Here is a 19,020-nt window from a genome sequence, read left to right as displayed (position 1 = left end):
GGAAGTTGCTGCCCGCTGCAGGCAGCTGCAGAGAGCAGTGGCCAACTTTGACCAGACTTCTCCCCGGGCATGATGAAATAGGGGCAGGAAGCCTATGGGCTGGCAAAGGGGCGTGGTCGAAGCCCGCGAAGCGCAGGAGGATGTTCTGTGGACCGTCAAGAAGGCGCAGGGACCCGAGAGACACTGCGGGTGAGTGGGCTGCACCTCAGAAGGGGCAGTAGTTCCATACTTCAGGTCCGCAGACTCAGATGGCAGGGAGAGCCAACTCACAGGCCCAGCTGCACAATGGAAGGCAGGATCCAAAAGCCAGGCCGCTGCAGGGAACGCGCCATGCATGGTCACAGCTGCACACAGCAGCAACCGACTTTGCCCACACTTCACCCCGGGCTTTGCACGGGAAAGGATGAAATGGGGTCAAGAGGCGCATGGATGGGCCAGGGGGCATGGTCGAAGCCCTTGAAGTCGAGGAAGATGTTCCTTGGACCCGTGCAAATCCATCAAGCAAGGGTAGGATCAGGAACCCGAGAGACAGTGCAGGTGAGTGGGCTGCACATCAGGAGGGGCAGTAGTTCGAAACTTCAGGTCCGCAGACTCGGATGTGGATATGAATAAGGTGGTTAATATTGGCTTTGGTTGTGACACAGGGAGCTTCCACCTTCTATCTATCTGTTCCACCACATTACCGTAGATTTCTTCGAATACCATTTCCCCTAATGAGATTTCACTGCATATATTTCACTAAAAAAGGTAGGGGAAATGGTATATGTGTAATGCATAATAGATGGGGTGTGGGGTAAGGGTATAGGTTAGGGTAGGAAGGGGTGAGGGGCGCTGCGGGTGTCCCCTCCGTCCCCAGAGAAAATAAAAGTAGAAAAAGTAAAAAGAAGATTTTGTTTTTCGGTGAAATGGATTCAGTGACCTCTCGATTAGGAGAAATATATTCGAAGAAATCACGTACGTCCGTTTCACCGGTGCAAACCAATTGCAATTGCAACATGGTGAAAATGTGGCATATTTTTTCTTTGGAAATTGGCCTTAGCATAATATTGCAAGCAGAACACAAGCAACCCCAGACATGTTCAAAACCTTCCACCCGTCATTTTTTAGGTTGTAGTTTGCCTCCCTATGTGAGAGAGGGTATGCAGAAGTGGTTCCCTTGCTTGCTGTGCCATAGAAAACCAAACTGCACCTCACTGAGGAGGCCCAACAAGGACGAAATATTTCTGGGGTTGCTTGTGATTCTGTGCAGAGGGGACCTGGCCTAGCAGTTTGGGCTGGGCTTCTATCATTGGTGGAAGTAACTGACTGATTTGCATATGGCTGGACCCCTTTTGCAATGGCCCAAATGGGCTACAAATGGCGGTGTGGAAGGTTGCCCAGAGCAGTGCCAGTGGTTCAGATTAATTAAAAACCTTCCACACATCACTTGGTTGGAAGGAAGAAGGAGGCCAGGATCCATGGTTGTTTGGCTCAGAAATCTGCCCCAATGTCCCTAACAGGCCTCACACTCCCTTCAGATGGGACACTCAAATAGACCAAAAATGAAGCCCGGCCTTGTGTTGAGGAGGCTCCATAACCTCGGTGTCAGAATTCTACTGAATCCACGCAAGGGTTCTTCATGAGAAGGTCAATGAGATACAGAGCTCACCCAACTAATCAGTACGCCTGTGGAATGTGGATGGAACTCCATGAGCAACACAGCAGCTGTTTGGAATGCAGGCGTGAAGTGGTCGCCCTGAAAGAATCCTGCATGTGCAACTTCTTGGATTAGGTCTTGGAATGAAGTACCTCACCAATCCCAGAATGAGGCTACTTTTCTGGTACAAAAGTAAATTACACTGAGCTTTTGGGATGGTTTGATTAGGAAGTTGCTTAGAAAAAGGGTGACCCTCCTTGGTTTCATACTTAATATGCATTACAAATAAAAGAGCATGTACATCAACTAATCACCCAAATGTGTATGTTCACTAGCAAAATAACAATTCTATTCTTCATATGTTTTTCTTAATAAGATCATTTCAAGTCCATAGATGTAGACTAAATGATCGTCCATTCATTCATATCACAATCATACTCTGATATACTTAAAATGAATAATAATCTCAGAAATTATGATAAACAAAAAGGCGCTGTTGCCAGTATGATGGTACATACTCTAATACCTTCTGCAACCTGGTTGGAAATGATTATAGTACATGCACCACATATAGCTTCAGGAATGGGTTTTATTGACTCCCAGATAAATCTGTTTGCACACCAAGAGGTTGAAATGTTTCAGCCACTAGCACTGTGTTGCCCATTCTTCAGGGTGCAATCGACATTCTTTAGGCCATCCGATGTAATGTCGGGCTTTCTTTTTACTAACAAAGTTTCATACACCCCCAGCCAACCACACATCACCCCTACACATTGCTCATGTTTGCCGAATGTAATGATGTAACATAGTCCTGTTGTAACGTTGCACTCTGTTGTACAGCTAGACCCATGCTCACTAAATACCGAAAATAAAATAATAATGAATAAATAACTTTTCCTTTATTTATTGTCCGATTCCCAGAAGTTGGGCAAACAGGTATTGTTTCACGAAAGCTTAGATTAACAAGTCAGAGTTTTGAGCAGCAGAAACCTGGGCCGGATCTTCGTCAGAGCACACTTTACATGTAGCATCCCTGGCTTAAGCTCAGCAATAGCTTCCTTGGTAGTTAGGTAGGTTTAGCTGTGAAGCGATAGAAGTCAAGGCAATCTAAACCTACTACTGGTGACAGGTGTGGAACATCCATGTGTGTGCCATTTGCGGCAGCCTATTTTTGTCCTTTATTCTTGGCAAAGCTGTGTTCCAGAGCTCTCTGCCGTAAGATGGCTCAGCGGGTTAGATGCTCGTTCCTGTGAGCTGTGTTTGATCTGCAGGTCGCAGGTTCGAATTGCGCAAGGCCAGCTCAGCCATTCATCCTTCCTAAATGCGTACTGATTTCAATTGGGTAATAATAGTAATGTATGTAAATATGTGCTTTGTAAAGCGCTTTAGCGCTATATAAAAAAGACAGTCTTAAAATTATAATATTCAGTGTATCCAGTTATTCTGCTGACACATCACTTTCACTTCTGATCTTGGCCGTTCCCATCCTCTGACACCTTCCCTTTCTCTGCAGTACTCTACAGCAGCAATCATAGCTTTCTTTCTCCCATATCAGGTAGTAGCGCCCCTCTAAGTGCAACGTTGGAGGACATTCCCATTGGCCGCACTCTTTTCCCTGCTCAGATTTTGTCGTTGCTACTTTTCTGTCTTGCAAATCTCTTAAGAACTTGCCACCCCCACCCCCCCTTCCAACCCTCGCCTTCTCTTTTGCACTTTTACGTGTCTTGTCCAGAGCCAACCGACCTCTCGTCGAGCTCAACTCTTTCGGCTTCAGTTTTGATTAATTTAAAACCAAAAACTCTATCCTGTGTTCCTTCTTCTCCCTTTACTCCCTGCCTTTCCCGTCTTCTTCTCTCTGTAAGCATTGCTCCATTCTGTGTCTTGTGCCATATTCGTTCACATTTCTGTTTTTAAATTCTTTATTTTGTTCCACCTGCCAACGCTAGACCTTCACCACTTTGTCACTTCTGGCAACATTGATTACCTGTTCTGTGTGAGGGATGTTTGCGCTGCTTGTGGTGGCCCACAGTGACCTGTTCAACGCGTCAGTGAGAGCTTGTTCACGTTTCATTAGAAGGCCTTTGTCCAAGTGAGGGAAAGGGGAAGGAGGTGGCCAATTGCCCTCTTCATGACACCAAACATATTGCCATTGGAGTAACTTTGCTGAAAATGTTGGGGGCCGGCAGGTATTTACGTGAAAGAGTTCTCTGCCAAATAAGTGGGACAAAATTGTGTGCCACAAAAGTTGTGGGGGCAAACACTCTTGTCCCCCCCAACCCCACTAAAATGATTCCCATATTTACTGCCTATAGCACCTGAAATTCCTACTGCAAAATATCAAGATCTCTCAGGTCAGCAACAGCCATGAAAACCAGGCCTAAATCTTGCAATAACTAAAGTCAAGAATAGGGGTTGCTGGCTCCCGATTGCTGCACGGGTTAAATTCAAATCCCTCTGCATCATCCACACGGCTGCCTGGGCCCGGGGACCACACTATCTTCAACTTTATCTCACTAAATACTCTCCCTCTAGACTACTTCGCTCCTCTGGCACCAACTCTTTGTGTGTAAACCGTTTTGCTAAACAGAGGGTTGATGGTTGATCACTTTCCTTAGCTGGCTCCTTCCTATAGAACAGCCTCCCCCTCCCTCTGCCCCTTGAGCAGGACTTTCTTAAATTCCAGAAGCTCCTCAAGACTCTCCTCTTGACCTCTTCCTTCCCTTCTGCTCTTCTCTGCCAATCCCACAGTTGGTGTGATTAGTGTCCGGGACCCTTATGCATCCTCTGGGCCCCTGACCTCCCACATCCAATCCCCTCAGCACTTGCCTTGGCACACCCTCTTCCTTGGAGGTTCACACTTACAACTAACATAGCCGTGTAGCACTGAACATTCCAGGTATTTCATCTGTGGCTCATCCATGAGCTCAGACTCCCCAGCACTTAACTCCTCTGCCCTCTTCCTTGCTGCACTTGCACGTTCTGAATACTCACAAGGCATAGTAGGTTCGTTCTTGTTTTCCCCCACTGCCTTATATGTTGTGTTTGTAATGTGTTTCACTCCCTTGTTCCCTTCCTTCGCCCTGTGGGTGCTTTGAAACAGTATTTTACTTGCTGTATAAGCGCCTAACAAGCAAGCAATAAATAAATAAATAAATGTAGTCAACACGAGGACCACACCAGTGGAACAGTCTACCTTTGGAATTTAAGCCCCAAGAATGTTTCCTCAGATTCAGGAAATCACAATTGCAGAACTTTCCAAACAAGTATCCCATGTTTGCGACACACTGGTCCAGAGTGCTAAAAATCCCACTGAACCACATCTACACCACCGTTAGCATGTTCACGCTAACGCTGACATACGAATGTAAGATTCTATGAGGCACTTGCTCACAGGGAGCTTGTTCAAGCCCTGACAGGGCCGATATAACCCTGAAATGCACCGCTCTGTTTACTTGCCCAGCGACCGTCCGTCAATTCCCTTTTTAAGAAGTGCGCCCAAAAGTGACATCCTTGCATCGTGACTTTACAAATCGCCATAATCCCTGACACCAGTAAGAAAGCTCAGCGAGTCTAGATTCATGCTGCAGCTCAGGTTTGAATCAAAACAGGGCCGATTTAGCTCTTCCTCCATCGGGTTGAAACGAATTCAGTGTTTCTTTCTTAATCGGGTAATCTAGAGGCTATTATTATTTTATGATGATCTTCAAATTTAATAACAACGCGAATTTAAAATAAAAAAGCCTAACCTAATGGGTCTGTTTCTCCGAAATGATTTTACTTTTGATTACCAGGGTTTAAACACTGAAATCCGTTTATACTTGAACCTGTGGAGCGTGTTCACTGTGTTTTGTGGCTGACTGAGCATCAAACAAGCCTCCAACCAGTTTATAGTTCCCATGCAATACGCATTGGAGCCGTTAGATGTCAGTCTACTACAATTTTTATAGATTCGCCCTTCATGGGCTAACAAAACATTCCTATGGATCATTCGAACCCCAAACGCCAGTCGTGGCTCTTGGGGCAATACTTTTAAACTCTAAATGAAGACACATAACAATTGGTGTAGTGCATAGTAATTTATCATTCGGCTGAATACCGAATAGTTCGTCAAATGCTCAACAGAAGGCAAATATATATATTCTTTAATAATATCCATACCAGATACAAAATAAAAATAAAAACACTCTTACATTTGCATTTGTGTTTCTTGTGTTACTCTTAATTTCCATGAGTGCATCAAATTTATTTTAAAAACCAGCAAGTCAATAAAGAATACATGATCAAGAAAAGAATCACATGGTGTGTTCTTTCTGACACAGAGAGACCCCCTCTCATTCGCCCCACTTCTCCCACCTTGGCCCTCCTCCCCCATGTGCATCTCTATCTGGCCCTGTCCCACCTCCCTCGCAGGCTCATCTCATCGCTCACTCTTTATAACCAGATGAATACCACCTCACATGGAACTAGTGCGCTCTCCCAACCAGAGTACAGCAGAGCAATGTTAACCTCCACCTATGGGGCAAATCTAGCATGCAAAAGCTAGGCATTTACCACCAGCGATATTCCCTTGGTATTTTGGTATCGGGCGTGTAGTTATGGCTAAATTGCTCAACCCATAGGAAGAGCACTTGTGGGCGGCTTAAATTGTTGCCCTCCATGGACAAATCCGCCTGAAACTTTGCAAAAAAAGCATATGGCCCCATCAGATTATTTCTGCGAGGTTTGGTGCGGTTTCGTGCTGGGGTGGGCAAAGTTGTGGGTTTTCCCATGGACGCAATCAAAAAGATTTTTTCTCATGCCTACAGCCCAAACCGCTGGATGGATTTTCACCAAATTTGCATCAGGAGTGGTGGCTTGGTCCCCAAAGCGTGCGTTTGTAAATTTGGTGTAAAGGGGTCCAGTAGATTTTTTAAGACGTCCAAAAAGTAGGTAAAAAGAATTAATGATATCTGGGTTCGGTCTGCGGACTCACTTCCCTGTTCGGTCCACGGATGGGCCTCCGATTGGTCCAGAGGGTGGCGTTAGGTCCGCAGACATCAGACGCACCCGCTGATTGGATGGGGTCCCAAAATATTTGAAAGACTTATGAATGTGGTGGCATTTGGTGAATCTGCACACACGTTTGCAGAAAGATTATAGACCGAACCTTGAATGTATGTGCAAAGTCTGAATGGATTTTGTTAAGTGGGGGTTAAGTTATATAACTATTTTATGTATGTACATTTTGACACTTTTCAAAAAATGAAACATTAATGGATTTGCAGTAAACTCGTGCAAGGAGCTTTGGCCAGGACCTGAATGCATGGTTTTGCAAATGTGTCCATGTTTTATATTTTGAAACGTGTCATAATCGGTCCTGGTTTTTTTTTTCTAAAGGGTCAAAATGTAAATACAAAACATTGTGACATAACTTTGGTGACTGGGCAATGGGCCTGGCCCTTAGCAAGGACACATGTGTACTCTGATTTCCTTATTGGGGCATCAGCATGGCGGAAGCCTTAGGTTTGAATGGGAAAACATTTCTGCTTGCGGCTGCAGCCCGAATAGCTGGATGGGATTGCAGCAAATGTGCGCAAGGAGCATCTGCAAGGATCTGAAAGCAAGCTTTTGCAAATCTGCCCTGTGTTTAACTCTGTGTCAAAAAGTAAGTACAAAAAGTAGTGATATAACTTTGCGGCCTGGGCAGAGGGCCAGGCCCTCAGCAAGGACGACTGTCTACTCTGATTTGCCTATTGGGGAATGTGGCACGGTAAAAGCCCATGCTCCATGGATTGTGGAGACTGTCCATGGCTGCAAGCTATGAGCACTGGCCATTGGTCACATTATGGGGGTATAGTGGACACTGAACTAGGATGCTGGGTAAGTGAAGTGGATAACAGGGGTAGTTTATTCCTACTGCCACCATTGTCCCTTTCATCTCCCTCATCATCCCTTCTCCCTCTAGCCTTACATATTGGATTGTTAGGAGGATGTACATGTGTTATATTTTAGATGTAACCTAGTCCTACAATCGTTAACATTCCTGAGAACCTCAGGAATGGAGGTTTCCAGGAATGGCAGCAAGGACGTCATTTCACCAAAATGCAAGGGGTAGCAGAAGTGACATCACACAACCTTTGACCTCTGATGACATCACAGGAAGTGATGTAATCGACCCCACCCCAAAGTGATATCACGGGAAGTGATGGAACACAACCTTTCACCCCTTGACAAAACTGGAAGTGATATCACATAGTATTATCCCAAGTACACTATGAAAAATATGGTAACAATATCACTAATGTCATACAAGAATGGATCAGTGTGTATAGGCCCATATTACCAAATTACTGTGAATGCAAACAGACGTCCAAGGCCAAATGATATTTAACACTTATGCTTTAGTTTATATAGAACACATATACATACATATCACCCAACGTTTGATGGTACTCATTACTCAACCTCAGAAGGAAGAAAGGCTGAGTTGGCCTCACCGGGATTCGAACCTGGAACCTGCAGATCACACACATTGCAGCAGCGAGTGCTCAACCAACTGAGCTATCTTACCGGCTATAGCTGTCTCCGTGGCTATAGTAAAATGAGCAATTACATGTCTGAATGTTCTCAAAGTCAGAAAGCAAATTACACTCTATAGTGGATACCATTAAACTGGTAATTGAGATTTAAAAGTAGGCCAGTTCAACAGAGGTCTGGTGCAAAGTTGGCCACATAAGCCTGCGTGAATCTACTTTACAGGCTTCAGAGGTTGGCAAAATACATACCATTGGGAGGGTTCATAACTGTGGATTAATGAATTTAGATTAGCACAGGGAAAGTTGCGCACTCACAAGCATCCCGCACTCTGGGAACGCGATACCTCATACATGCAAACAAACATCCTGAAATGCCTGCTATGGAGATAGGAGTCACATTACAACAAAGCATTAATTGGCATAATGAAATCAAGGGTCACTTTATGTGATATGGTGAAACATTTCTACACTGTACACAAGCTTTTAGGAACAAGGATTTTGTCGAGTGACCGAGGACAACAGCAGAAAAAAACATGCTATACCTGCAAGTACCGAAAAGCAAAATACATAGTCCGAAATGGATGCTTATTTTACTCTAAATGCTTTTTGGAAGTTTTTGTCTGCATTTTGAATTTAAGGACAGAGTAGATCAGTGACTCACCCCCTGAAGAGTGCCTAAAATAAACCTTTAACGAGTCTAGCAATTATTGTATAGAATTCCAGAAAGACAAATTATTTGTTATTCATATTCTTTCTTATTTAGGGTCACTGCTCAGTGCTATCCTTGTGGAACCCCTTGTTTTTTAAAGAGGCCTGAACAAGAAAGTCAGCCACTCCCGAAACAAAGAGCCACATGGCGCTAGCCAAAGCCCAGGAGGCTTCATCAGATCCAGGAAGCGAGGCTTCGGATTTTGTCTGTGAGTCCGGGAAGTGAGGCCTTGTTGTTCGTGTTCGGAGTGAGTAATTTTGTGGCAAATGGACCATGAGGTTTCACTGAGGCATGTTTATTGTTGGTGGGGCATTTTCTCGTTCTCACATTCCGGGTCTGTGGGTCCGGGAAGTGAGGCCTCGGTGTACTTGTTCACAGTACGATGTGTGATTGGACATCCCACATTTGCACTCCGAGTTTTCCTTGCTTGTCTTTTTCAGCTCCATCTGCGAGCATAGCATATGCAGACGACACCCAGGTCGTCCTTGAGCTCATTGGGGATTATGCTAAGGACTCTGATGCTATCAACGAAGTGTACACTGCTGTCCAGATGTGGATGGCCGATAACTCACTAGCCTTAAACAAAGACAAAACTGAGCTGATGATCGTGGCTTCAGGTCCCGGCCTGAAATAACTTGAACCAGCCTATGGCCTTTTCAGCATTGCTGGCAATCCCATTAGTGTCTCTAAGAGTGTGAAGACGCTCAGCATCTTTTTAGACCCTGAACTCACTATGAAAACTCATGTCTCACACACACATGCCTCATGCGGTTACACAACAAAGCTTCTCAGTCATATTCACCCATTCATTTCGGCCAGTAATTGCTCTCCTCTAGCCTCAAAGCTAGACTACTGCAATAGTGTGCTGGCAGGCACCACGCAAGCTAATCTACATTCGCTCCAGGTATCTCTAAACTGTGCTGTTCGCGTGATTCACGGCCTGGCTAGACGGAATCATGTTTCCAATGCCAGAAGAGAACTTCATCAGTTCCCCCATAGGACACCGTACTACCCAAAATATTTTGACTCTGTCCTATAAATGTTGGGCCAATACCAGCCCTAAATATCTCAAAGACCGCATCAAGGTGAACAAATTGGAACGCCACTTGCAGTCACAAGACAATCCTAAACTGTTTCAACCCAGATTCAGGCTCATCAGGTTTCGCGGCACTACTTTGGATGTCCAGGCCCCACTGGCATGGAATGCTCTACCAGGTCCCATAAGATCAGCAGGCACTCTCAGTGTTTTTAAAAAATTGGTCAAGCACCACCTTTTCAATCTGAAACCTTGTTGAACTGGTATTCTATTTTAGCTGCCTTCTCTCCCAGAATTGACCATTGTACGTCCTGTCTCTATTTTTGTGTTTCTTTTTGTGCGCCCAGAGGCCTGGGCAGCTTCAGGCAGGGTCCTGCAGGGGCTGGGAGAAAGGGATCTGTGGGGCCCAGGATGCAGGTGAGGGCTTGAAGTATCCCTGGGTATCGTTTCTTGAATGATGTGGCTGGTATGAGGCCACACCCTGGTGCTAGGAGTAGAGTGGATGACTGTAGGAGGTTGAATTGTGTCACGCAGACTGTCAGTTTCTCATGGATCTTCGGGACCATAGAGCTAGGCCATGGTTTGGGCACGTCAGTGGTGCGGCCTGGGGGTGCACCCCCCCTTCTGGGATGGCCAATGGGTTATGGCCCTAGTGAGGGCTCCCGGTTCCAAAGACGGCTAGGTCATTGTTTTTGCGGGTCTAGCATCTGATATGTAAACCTGTCTTGTTTTGTAACTCTAGATGACACCCAATGATGGGGGGAATGCTCCCACAGTGGATTGGCAATCAGTGCAAGCAAGGGTATTATGTTTATGGGGGCAAAAGGGGGGGCTTTGGGTGGTGGTAATGTCTGCGAGCCTCACACCGGTTGAAGAGGAGTACGGTGGTCGGCCCAATCCTCGGGAAGCATCCAAGGATTCCCGGTGGCTTCTGCCACGGGCACCCGGAGAATGGGTGCGAGTTGTTTGTATATATATATATATATATACATATATATATATATATATGTACAATTGAAGGGCCTACTTTTGTGAGTAGTGGGAATACCCTCAGTCTATACTATTGTGCTTTCTGGTATGCCCTCTGCTACTCCGCACCCATAAACATTTGAACTCGGTTTCTTTAACTGTTTGCTACATATGCTCATGCTTCCAACGCCGCCGCCACTATGCATTACTGCTGCCACCTCTTTAATAGTACAGGCATCCTTAGCCATTAGTGCTCCATGCCTCATGACTGCTATTTGGCCGTGCCCTATGGTCACTAACGTACCACCGCAACTGTGTTGTGCCCTATGGTCGCCTAGACCCCACTTGCATTGTGTTGTGCCCTATGGTCGCCCAGACCCCACTTGCATTGTGTTGTGCCCTATGGTCGCCCAGACCCCACTTGCATTGTGTTGTGCCCTATGGTCGCCCAGACCCCACTTGCATTGTGTTGTGCCCTATGGTCGCCCAGACCCCACTTGCATTGTGTTGTGCCCTATGGTCGCCCAGACCCCACTTGCCTTGTGTTGTGCCCTATGGTCGCTTAGACCATACTTGCATTGTGTTGTGCCCTATGGTCGCCCAGACCCCACTTGCATTGTGTTGTGCCCTATGGTCGCCTAGACCATACTTGCATTGTGTTGTGCCCTATGGTCGCCTAGACCCCACTTGCATTGTGTTGTGCCCCATGGTCGCCTAGACCCCACCTGCATTGTGTTGTGCCCCATGGTCGCCTAGACCCCACTTGCATTGTGTTGTGCCCTATGGTCGCCTAGACCCCACCTGCATTGTGTTGTGCCCTATGGTCGCCTAGACCTCATTCGCATTGTGTTGTGCCCTATGGTCGCCTAGACCCCACTTGCATTGTGTTGTGCCCTATGGTCGCCTAGACCCCACTTGCATTGTGTTGTGCCCTATGGTCGCCTAGACCCCACCTGCATTGTGTTGTGCCCTATGGTCGCCTAGACCTCATTCGCATTGTGTTGTGCCCTACCTATAACGCCTATGCCCCCTTCACGCCACTCCCCTGTACATTACCTTAGCCCCAGCATGCTACTCTGCCTGACTGCGATCATGTTCCCTTTCTGTGTCATGCAAAGTAACATACCCTGCACTGGCAACAGTTACCTAGCCTATAATAATGGTTTAGTCAGACCCGCCTGCCCAAGACACCACCCGATCACCTGCCCTACACCATTCCTGCCCACCACACCAGCCTTCCCCCCGGATACCAAGTCCGCCCTTCCCACCCATAGACATGCACACGTTCCGCATGTCGCAGCTAACACACACCTAGCTGTCTATAAGCAGAACCCCATCAACACGAGAGCATCTTGCCCTACCATTGACTACAACACCTCTACATTAGCTAACCCAACCAACTCCCGTAACACTACCCTCATCCCCTCCGATCGGAATTCTAGACTTGGCGCTAGAACCCACTACAGACCTAGCAAAGGCCCTACCAAATCACTCAATAAGATCAACCCTCACACTGTAACACCCATCAACACTATCCATCCCAGTCTTAAAGGAGCTCTCCTAAATGTCAGATCATTAGTCGCCCATGCCTCAGAAGTCGCTGACATCATTCTAACAAACAATCTGGACTTCCTTGCGGTAACCGAAACATGGCTGCCCGATGCTGCAGGTCCATCTCTTACCCTAGCCATACCTGATAACTACACCATCCTTAGAGCAGATAGACCGAACGCTCGAGGTGGCGGCGTAGCTATCATCTTTAAGTCCACGCTTGACATCAGACTATCCTCTGCTCCCCCACTCAAATCCTGTGAACACATTACAGTCAAATTTCAAACCTCCCCTAAAAGTACTATTACGCTGCACTTAATTTACCGACCCCCGGGCCCTCCTGGCTCATTTGAGGAAGACATCACTTCACTAGTTGCTGAAAGTTCCAAACCATCAGCACAATTGATTATACTCGGAGACTTTAACCTTGGGTTTAACGACCCCCTAGACACCCCAGCCACTGCCCTGGCCATGGCATTAGAGGAGCATGGCCTCCAACAACTTTGCTCCAAACCTACCCACTCGAAAGGCAGAATCCTTGACTGGATAACTACCCTTAACTGCAACATTACTACGAAAGATCCCACACAACTTATCTGGACTGACCACCACCTCCTCCCGTTTGACATTCTTACCAGCAACTCAGCACATAATAGGCCTATCATGGCACCTGCCTGCCCTACTAGGAAAAAGAGCAATATCACAGCGGAAGCCCTAATACCTCTGGTGATCCCTACTTTAAACGCACTACCCGCCACAATGGACTTGAACCAACTGGTCAACGCCTACAATGAGTCCATGGCCAAAGCCATTGACATCATTGCCCCACTGAAACTGCGCAAAGGAATACCCAAAGCGCACCTGAACACATGGTTCACCCCGGAGCTCAAAACCCTGCGTCAACAAAAAAACAAACTTGAAGCACTCTGGAAATCAGTGCCTTCTATAAATAACAGAACCAATCTCACCAACATCTCCACCCTCTACAAAAATGAGATTATACGGGCCAAGAAAGAATCTCTCAATACTAGGATCTCCCAGGCAAGCTCCAGTACTAAGGAGCTCTTTAACATACTAAAGGAATTAGAAAACCCCATTACCCCCACTGACTTTTGCACTAAGGATAAACCCTGGTGCACAGGGATCCAGAATGCCCTAGCTAACAAAATCTCAGGGCTCCAAACTAAAATCAACAACAAACGACAACAACTCACTCTCGATCCCACCTCCTTCCCCACGCCCCCTCCACCTACTGCCACTAATTCAGGCTTCACCTTCAAAAAGGTATCCATATTGGAGGTTCAGAAAATTATAGCATCCCTTAAACCATCGAATTGCAAGGGGGACAGCTGCCCCGCACAGATCATAAAAGATGCAGCTAGGGATCTCTCCCCATTTATCACCAAATTAATAAACCTGTCCTTCGCCAACAACATGGCCCCCAGCAATCTGAAACAGTCCTGGGTCCTACCGCTACTAAAAAAAACTACTCTCAACCCTGACATCCCCACGAATTACAGACCCATTACCACCGTCCCATTCCTACTAAAAATCTTGGATAGAGTGGCTTATTTACAAATCCAGGACTACCTTGAGGCCAATCACCTACTAGGAACTCGCCAATCTGGCTTTAGACCACAACACGGGACAGAAACGGCCCTTGTTGATCTCAAATGCCAGATAGACGAACTCAAAGACAAAAACAAGGCTGCCATCCTTCTACTCCTTGACCTCTCCGCTGCCTTTGACCTGGTCGACCATAAAATCCTGTGCAACCATTTATCTCTGGCAGCACACTTCTCCCACTCTGCAGTCACATGGATCCAATCTTTCCTGGACAACAGAACCATGCGGGTCTTCTCCCCCCTAGCAGCGGCTGACCCCATCCCCATCACCTGCGGTGTCCCACAAGGATCCTGTGTCTCACCTACCCTTTACAATATTTTCACCAAGCCCTTATTCGACAAGCTGGACAATCTGGGTGTCACCTATACTAACTACGCAGATGACACCCAGATACTCCTCACCTTATCAGGCAACTACAACAAGTACGCCAAATGGATCAATGAAGTCTTTTCCATCATTCAGGCATGGATGGCCACACATGGCCTATGCCTGAATGATGACAAGACTGAATTGCTTCTTGTCGGCTCACCGAACACTATCAGTAAACTCTGTCCCGGCTACACTAGCTTCACTATTGACGGTAACACCATACCCATTGCCAAGAGCGTAAAAACCCTCGGTTTCTACCTAGACACGAACATCAACCTAGCTAAACAAATCAACATGACCGCCTCAGCCACTGCCTACACCGGTAAACTTATCAGGGCCTGCAGACCACTGATCTCCCCTAGCAACTGTCTCATCCTAGCCAGAGCACTCATTCAATCTAAACTGGATTACTGTAATAGCCTCTATGTAGGTGCCAACAAAACAGTAATCAATAAATTGCAAGTTTTACAAAATAACGCACTCCGTGCCGCCCTCAATATTCCTAGAAGGGAACACATCTCCGCCACCAGAACTGCCTGCAAATGGTTGTCCATCCAACAGAAAATTGATTTGAAAACCATATGCCTTACTTACAAAGCCCTCAATCATCTTGCCCCACCCTACCTCTCGAACAAATTTACACTAAGACAGAACACTAGAACCACCAGATCGTCAAACTCATTACAACTAACAGTTCCCAAATACTCCCTCAAAAGAGCTGGAGGATCCAGCTTCCCAACCTTGGCATCACAACTCTGGAATTCCATCCCACTGGATATTAAATCCACACCTACTTTCCAACCTTTCAGAACCAAGGTCATTTCCTGGTTAACCAACAAATAACTGTCCTACCACATATATATGCACTCCGAATGTCCAATTTTATGTATATTGTTTGAATACTATTATCTATGCCCTATCAATACTGTACTATTGTCTTTTACCTGTAACCTGATGTTCAAAGCGCATATATACCCCCAGGTCAAGAGCGCTATATAAATAAATAAACAAACAAACAAACAAACAATGAGGGGGGGGGCACTGCAGGGGCGTCTCAGCGTGCAGAGTTTTATAGTCCCCGCGGGCCGTAGGTGGGGTGAATCAGGGAAGAGACAATGTGGTTCTGCCAGTGATCATGGTGCAAAGGGTCGGAGGTCATGGTGTCTGGCTGTAGTCGGTGCCGAGAGAGGTGCATAAGTACTGTTCTGGAAGGGGGAGTGTCTCTAGCCGGTAGGCTAGTGGCCCTGTGGCGATAGTTTGGGGCACATTGCATTAAATTGAGCTATGGGCTCAACCATTTGGGTCACTGGAAGGGAGATGTATTGCTGATTTAGGTTATGGTCCTAGGTTCGGCATGGAATGGTGAGATGCGGTGCCATGCCAGGGGTTCACAGAGTGGTCCTCACCAGTCCACGCAAGGGGGTGTGGGTCTGGGCGTCTGGTTGGTTGAGGGGGTCTGATATTTCCCTTAGGCCCGTCCCGGAGCATGGGGGGCAATGGACAGTGCCACTCCCCCATGCTCAAGTGCATAATGATGATGTAATTATGACATAATGATGACATAATTGATGACGTACCAGTTTGATGATGCCATTCATGTATGGCTTTGTCACATTTTTTGATGATGTAATACATGTAATAAATGCTGGCTAATGCCTTCCAAAGAATCTTTGTGTCTGATGTCTCTCACTGGCCCTGCTGCCTGCGCTGCCCACAATCGCAGCCCTTGCGTTTCGCCAGGGTGGCGGATTCGGAGGTGTGGTGGCAGGCTAAGAATAGGGGGGCACCAGAGACGGATATGCACCACCTCGGTGCTGAGCAGCATGGTGACGTTACTGGCAGGCGCTGCTGCTTGGCACCGGAAGTATACAACCAAGGGTGCCCAGGCGGGTATAAAGAGAGGGGGCCTTAAGGTGTTCTGCCTCTCTTTTGCCCCGCCAGGGACCATTGAGATGCAAAGGCAGAACCATTCAGTTTTCCCTCCCGCCCACCCTTTAGATCATGGGTTGAGAGGGTGTGCTGTGGTAGGTTGGGGGCACATTGCATTGAATTGAGGTATGGGCTCAATCGTTTGGGTCACTGGAAGGGAGATTTATTGCTAAATTAGGTTATGGTCCTAGGTTTGGCGCGATACAGTGAGGTAAAAGAAGTCAAGTAAAAGGTCCCACAACAGGGCCACTGAAGCTGAGAAGGATCGGACACCCACACAAGCAAACCTGATGTGGAGAACCGTTATCCTCAGGGAGGGCGCAGAGTGCAACGAACGACCCGGACATAAGGTCGGTACGTAGCCTGCAGAAATTCTGGTCCATGGCCGTAGAACGCTCAGTGGACCACACACAGAGAGCCTTCAATTTAATACGCTTGGCCACCGGAAGCCAGTGCAGCTTTAGCAGAACTGGGGTGGTTGGACAAAACCGAGGAGCCCCCACTGCTAATCGAGCTGCAGAATTTTGCAGCACTTGCATCCGCTGAAGAAGATGGGCCAGGTGAGCATTGCAGTAGTCTAGAGAACCGGACGTGAGAGAAGACACGACTAAAGAATGGAAATGAGCAGGGAGAAAAGGTAGAACTTTCTGGAGTACGCAGAGCTTAAAATGAACCGACTGGCAGACCTCACTAGTCGGGTTCTGCATGTAAAACGAGTTGGAATACTAAACACCCAGGCTCTTAACAACCGCAGAGAGCACAGGCAGAGAACCAAGTTCAGTAGGCCAAAAAGCAGAGGACCAGTCAGAAAGTGCAGGTGAGGAACCAACAAACAAAGCCTCTGTTTTGAAGCCAGTTCCTGCCCATCCAGGAATGGATCGCCAGAAGGCAGGAGCGGCAGCACTCAGCAGAGGCAGGAAGAGACCAATATAAATGTACCAAAATCTGAGTGTCGTCAGCATAAGACAAACACTGAAAACTCAACGAGTGAATCAAATGAGCCAGAGGCTGAATGCACAGATTAAAAAGAAGAGGAGAGAGAGCAGAACCTTGGGGAACACAGCATGTGAGAGGCTTAGCAGCAGAAGTGAAAGGAGGGAGGGAAAGAGTCTGAGACTGACCAGTGAGAAATGAGAGAGGTGCCAAGCCAGGGGCTCATAGAGCGGTCCTCACTGGTCTGTGCAAGGGGGGAGCGGGTCTGGGGGTCTGCTCGGCTCAGCCGGTCACATATTTTCATCAGACCCAACCCACTGCGGGGCGGGCGATGGCCACTGCCACTCCCCCACGCTCAAGTACGTAATGATGATGTAAGTATGACATAATGATAACGTAATTGGTGATGCAACTATTTGATGATGTTATTCATGTATGGCTTTGTCGCATTTTTTGCGGATGTAATAAATGCGGCCTAATGCCTTCCAAAGAATATTTGTGTCTGGTGTCCCTCGCTGGCCCTGCTGCCTGCGCCGCCCAATGTTGACTCTGGGCCTTCAGTCGTAGCTGCTGCAGGTAGTAAATGGGTAGAAAAAGGGTTTATTCGAGGTCAATGCCGCAGCTAAGTCCATTTAGGTTGTAAGAACGTTTTAACTCTGGGGCAGGTAATCATTTTAACCGTGTGAGTACGTGGCTGTTTTATGACGATGATATACTCAATTGAATTTGCAATGCAAACTAAATAAAATACATTACAAACATGCAGTGAGCAAACCGAATGGTAACAAACGCGTTTGTAGACTTTCCGCATTCATGTTTCATGGGACTTTATTTACTTAATTAAGCAGAAATGTTAAGAGCTGCCTTTTTTTGTATTGATGCAAGGAAAACATGAAGGCATTTGCTTCATAAGGATGGAGCGTGAACTATAACAGACACAGCAGCATTCCTTGGGGAGAGATAATGTCATTCTACGTGTTACCTTTTTAAGGAGACACTTGATGTATTGTTGTACAAAATACTTAATTGTTGGAAAAAATGTGTTTATACTTTTTATATATGAATATCTTAAACAACCTTTAAAACGTATACAATAAAACAACTAATTAAAGCGTGCATAAACTAAACTAAGATAATCAGCATTTTAATTTCTTTTTTATTGTGCTCTGATTTGTAAAACACATCTTTCCCAAAACAATATTTTCTAACAATATAGATACAAAATACTAATTTGAAACACAAATAAAATACATACTATTTCATTTCCAAAGGACCTTTTCCAACGATATGTGTTCATTCTATTTTCAGCTCTTTATTGTCCACTAGGTGGCAGTGCTTGCCCGCGGGATGAGTTGAGGTGTCTGCTTACAAGGGAAAATATTCTAGGGGGAATTTTAAGGGATGTGATGCATATGAACACCTGAGGCGTTAGACATCCTGATCATGACGCGGTGGAAGGCAGATAGTTTAATGCATGTTCAATGCGACTGAGAAGGCACAAGGCCAGGACAGTCGCCGCAACATAAATAGAAAATGGAGGCCCAGGCCTGTGTCACAGAGCCGCCCGCCTGGCCCACCTTGCAGGGTACACTGTCGGCACCTCTGCCGTTACGTGCCTGGGACGCAAGTCAAGGAACGGCGTGTGGTAGGGCCATAGAAGCATCCATCCTCTCATGGTGAAGTTGCTTTAGAAGGGAGCTTCCTGCCAGTAACCCCAGCGCCGTGGTACCCTGGTCTCTCGCCTGCC

The 19,020-nt window shown here is 46.7% G+C and overlaps 1 protein-coding gene across 1 annotated transcript in view; it reads right to left on the bottom strand.

Moving 5' to 3' along the window:
* SLC16A10 (solute carrier family 16 member 10) overlaps positions 1–19,020 on the bottom strand; it is a 400,499-nt gene that overhangs the window by 22,245 nt on the left and 359,234 nt on the right. The window lies entirely within an intron of this gene.

The sequence above is a fragment of the Ambystoma mexicanum genome, chromosome 4q (genome assembly GCF_040938575.1).
Source record: "Ambystoma mexicanum isolate Mex_15411 chromosome 4q, UKY_AmexF1_1, whole genome shotgun sequence".
Taxonomy (NCBI): Eukaryota; Metazoa; Chordata; class Amphibia; order Caudata; family Ambystomatidae; genus Ambystoma; species Ambystoma mexicanum.
The sequence above is the reverse complement of the archived record's forward strand: the minus strand, read 5'-3'. Positions and strand labels throughout refer to the sequence as shown.